Below are 5,318 nucleotides of genomic sequence, written 5' to 3'. Positions count from 1 at the left end.
TGTATGGAGAGTTTTCAGTATGGAAGGGGCCATGAACGGAGACCTGTGGCCACAGAGGACTGAGACAGAACTGTATTTGTGCCAGATTGCAACCAGAGGAAAGCAGGGGACATCCCTGAGGTCAGGAAAGCCAGTTTTAAGGACGCTCTTTATAGAGATTCGAAATGTTAAGAGGTATGGAGTGAACTAATGCTGGGAATGGGACCAATAGTCAAAGTAGACTCAGTGAGCCAGGAAAGTTGGGCCTTGCCTTGAGCACGTCCCTTGGCCAGTGTCCTCCCCCGACCCCCTTCCAAATCAGGTGAGACACCCAGTGTGATAGGTGGTAGATAAATGTCACCTCTGATGAACTCAGGAAGATGCCTTGGCCCTCTCTTTGCTGTCCCTTTGCTCATGTCTCCACATTTCGTTCCATCTCCCGATCCTGCCCCCCCAAATGTCCCCATACACAGAAATGTCTTGGAGGACAGTTGAGTCCACTGTCCTGAGGCAGGAGGGAGTTCAGGGTCTCGGATCCAAGGGCTGCTTCTGATCCCATTCTGAAGCACCCATAAACTGGAAGGAAAAGTGGCCCACTCACATGTGAGGGGCTGGGATGTTAGCACTAGTTGTATTTGTTAAATGGAGAAAACAAAAGATGACCTGTTTCACAAATGAGCCTTTGCCAGCTCCCTCGATCCTCATCTCATCTCCTAGGACAGCGGTGCCGGGGAGGTGGAAGTGGTGGCTGCCCAGCCTTGCCTCTGGCTGCCGGTTTGCATCCTCCACTGTCCATGGAGAGCAGAAGCCATGGGCGGATCAGACATCCAGGCAGCTGGATGAGGCACCAGCTGGGTTTCCACAGAGCTGCTTGGTCTGTGTAACATTCCTTCTCTTTGCTGCTTGTTCTGACCCACTGTGGGAACCCCAGTGTGGACACTCACAGTTTCTGATGTGATTATGGGGCAAAGCAAAGAGGCCCTTTCCAGGGCCACCACGGCATTGTAGTGTCCTTTGGACCAGCTTCTGTGGTATCCACGTAGTTTCTCGGGGTGGGAGCTTGAGGTTGTGTGTACCGCTTGGACACCAAGTGAGGATCTGCGGGCCACCGCCAGGAGGCTTTTCAAAGGCCAGTGGGACACCAAGCAGATGGACTCAGTACTTTCCAGCTCTATCACCAGCCTAGTTTTCTCAAGCTGTCCCTCTCCTGGGGCCCTTTTTGACTCAAGGCTCTGCAAATTGCTGTTAACCTCCTGCATCTCTGGGACAGCATCCAAATACCTCATTGTAATGAGCATGTCCTATGGACATGCTTCATGTATGTGTGTGTTTATCTACATAGCCTGTATCTGTAATCTCCATGTTGACCTGCTAGTATTTGAGGTCTTTTCCAGGTGTGGAGGGTCTTGTCCGAACAGATAACACAGTTGATTGGCTTGGGAGTTCTTTAGATGTCATGTAGAACTTGGAACCATAGTTTCGTCCTTCAATTTCCATCCTCAACCAAGGCTCTGTTTAACTTCCCAGTGTGGAAATCTCGTTTTCCAGAAACCTCCACAGCATATCGAATAATCTTGGGTTTTGTGGATGATTATAGTTTGGTGGGCTAATGTTTGGCTGTAGAAAGAAGGGGAAGGAGGCGTTTTTGCTTAGGTTGTTTTGACTTTGAGAAAGGCACAAGTTGGCTGGCTAACCCAAGAACCATCTTGAGCTCATCCCCAATGTACTTGGAGATTCAAAACATCAGTTCACAATTTCCAATAGTCTATTTGTGTTTTGGTTGTTTAATATTTATTGCATTTTTCTGATTACCAAAGTTATATATGCTCATGGTAAAAAATTCAAATGTTACAGAAAAGCAGATAATGAAAGCCCTCCCGCCCCCAACAACCACACATAAAACACACTCACACAAAAGCTTTTTCCTCCCTTGGAAGTAACTACTCTTAAATTTGCTGTACATCCTCCCATTTTTTTCCTGTGCATTTACTAACATTTTAAAATTATAATAACCGTCATTTTTACAGAAATATAATCAAACTATACATTCTTTTCAGCAACTTGTGTTTTCACTTAGTTGTGAAAAGTATCGTGTTAGCATGTGTAGATCTGCCACACCCCTTTTCATGGCTGCATGGTATTCCACTGTGTGATGTACCACAGTCGAAGCAATCTATTGGTGATAGACTTTGGGTTGTTTCTAGTTTTTCAGTATTACTACAATGAATAAACTTGCACATACATTTTTCGACAGTATACATGTGGGATAAAATCTTAAAAAAGAATTACTATGCCATATGATGTTTTTAGAGAGGGCGTTCTTCTGTGCCTTCCCTCAGTGGTGCAGGCTGGAACCACGATGATTTTAGTCACGGGATTCTTATGGGGCTCTATCAAGCACTGGGACATGGTGCCCGTGGTATGTGAGCTTTCCAGGGGACTATGGAAATGTTTATGAGACCTGGAAAAAAAAAATTGTCTCTAACATAGTAAGTTGAAAATAAAAATTAACAAGTGGAATTAAATGTCTTAAGATGTATAATCATGTGAACTTCATTAGTTGTTAAATTCAATATTTGCTTTTAAAAATATAATTAGTGAAGAGTCACAATCATAAAATAAATAGTTTCAAAAGCAAATTCTAAGGAGTCTTTCAAAAAATTACGGGAAAAAAGTTATCTTAAATATGAAAAATGGTTGCCTTTTAATGTGTTTGAAATGCCATGGGAAAGCCTTCAAAAGTAAGCATGCTGAGGGCCAGCCAATATTCTAAAATAGCTCTGGCCAGGGGGCCTGAGTGGTGGAATAGATGAGCAGCCTTTTCAGAATATTATTCTGCATGGTATTAAAATAATGTGCGTCTCAAATGCATTGTGCTAAGTAAAGAAGCCAGAGCCAAAGGCTACATACCGAGTGATTCCATTTATGTGACATTCTGGAAAAAGCAAAACTGCAGAGATGGAGAACAGACCCATGGTTGCCAGGGGTCAAGGATGACTACAAGGATTAGTATGAGCTGATTCCGGGGCGCCGTGGGGGGTTGATGGAATTGTTCTGTGTCCTAAACGTGGTAATGGTTATATGACTTGGTGCCTTTGTCAAAACTGTACGCCAAAAAGTTCATTTTACTGTATGTAAATTTAAAAGTTCATTTTAAAATGTAATGTGCAGGAGGAGCCTAGCAGAGTCCCATTTGGATGTCACTCCCAGGTTAGCAGGAGCTTCGTCTGCCCACCACCGACTCTTTTCTGATCACCAGAGCCAGTGGTCTTTGGATGTAACTGCTGGGCTGGGATGCAGTTGTCTTTCATCTGCCAGCAGGGCACTCCAGCCACTCTTCCATCTTTGCTCCCAGCTCAGGGGCACAGCCCCTCACCTCATTGCTATACTCCCCATCCCCGTCCCCGTCAGCAAGGAGAGGTGGTGAATGAACTATTTAATACCTTCCAGTGTGTAACAAGTTCCTTGTGTGTCTCAAGGCACGTGCTGTGAGTGAGTTTCTGGGCTTGAACTGCCATGAACAGACACTGTCCATTGGGTGTTAACGTCTGAGCAGGGCTTTTATGCACTGAAAGGGTTGCTTAGTTACTGGTGTTTTAAATAATACCTTAGTTATTAAAGCTGTACCTTAAAAATCTAATTTGTCTTGTGTCTTTAAGATCAATTTACAAATCTTGTTATAGCTACAAACTAGTTGATTTTGTGTATAAATATGAACACTTTTGCTTAATCCTTGATTGATATTCAATTAATTGAAAACTTAATGAGTTAAACCAAAAACATTGCTTGCACACTTAACCTAGTTTCCTTAGACATTTCAAACTCAGTCACCTATTTAATCTGTTTGATTTGCACACTTTCAATAGCAATTAAGAAAGACCTAAAATCTGATGAAATCTTCCTAAGCATTCAAATACCAACAAACCTAAGTCTAAATTCTTAAGTTTAATAAATTAAAATCTTTTAACCAATCATTGTTTACAAGCTTAATTAAATTTTCTTAGACATTTTTAAATTAAAATCATGGATCCAATTTCAAATTCCTTTAAGCATTTCAAATTAAATTCAAAGTATCAGATCATCTAATATATTAGGTCCTGTTAAATATTTCAAATATCTTAACAATATCACCATAATCAGAAACTTATTCCTCAGTTTGACAGGGATTACTGAGGCCATGGGTTTGGTTTATTTGCCATAATCTCTGTGTGTTTTGACACTCACCCCCCCCAAGGTGACACACTCTGCCTCAACTCAGGACACAGGTCAGAGATTCTAGGTCAGGCACAGGATTGGGTACTGCTTCTGTGATGATTCTACTCAAACTGCGAGTGAACAAGCTAAGCCCCTTCTTACAGTAATGGAATTCTCAAGATCACCTCATACCTGGCCCCTCTCGCAATACTTTACCTTTTGCACAACTTTTAATTGCCTGATTTGCACCAATTGAACTTCTGCACCCACTGCTTAGATTGCAGCAGCTTTACTGCCTCATTGGACTCTGCTCCCTTTTTATATATTACTTTTGACTACTCCATTCTAACTGTGTCATTGACAGCAGTTTATTAGCAAAGTTTTTCTTGGCATGAGGGGACTTCAAAAATTTCATGGAAATATGGAACTAAAACATACAAAATAGAAACTTTATTTATCAACAGAAGCTCCATCAAGTTCATGATACTTCTGTAAGCGACAATACCAGCCATTTAGTCCATTCCTAAAGAACTTAAAGTCCTGGGAATTTAATCATGTCAATGCAGTCTCTTTTGTATTATTAATTGAAGAAAAATGGGTGGCCTTTACGGATGTTTCGAGAAACTTTAGGGGAAGAAAAAGTAGTCAGAAGGAGCCAAATCAGGACTGTAAGGTGGAGGCCTAATGATTTCCCATGGAAACTCTCACAGTGTTGCCCTTGTTTAATGAGAAGAATGAGCAGGAACATTGTCATGGTGGAGGAGGACGTCCTCTCTGGAGAAGCTTTCCCAGCTGTTTTTCTGCTAAAGCTGTGGCTAACTTCCTCAAAACACTCTCACAATAAGCAGATGTTATTGTTCTTTGGCCTCCAGAAAGTCAACAAGCAAAATGCTTTGAGCATCTCAAAAAACTCTTGTTGTGACCTTTGCTCTTGACCAGTCTGCTCTTGCTTTGACTGGACCACGTCCACCTCTTGGTAGCTGTTGCTTTGATTGTGCTTTGTCTTCAGAATTGTTCTGCTAAAGCCACGTTTCATCTCCTGTTACAATTCTTCAAAGGAATGCTTCCGGATCTAGATCCCACTTGTTTAAAATTTCCATTGAAAGCTCTGCTCTTGAATGCCGTCAATCTGGGTACAACAGTTT

Source organism: Propithecus coquereli, unplaced genomic scaffold, assembly GCF_000956105.1.
Source record: "Propithecus coquereli isolate 6110/MARCELLA unplaced genomic scaffold, Pcoq_1.0 Scaffold272, whole genome shotgun sequence".
NCBI classification, from domain to species: domain Eukaryota; kingdom Metazoa; phylum Chordata; class Mammalia; order Primates; family Indriidae; genus Propithecus; species Propithecus coquereli.
This window is presented reverse-complemented; position numbering follows the sequence as displayed.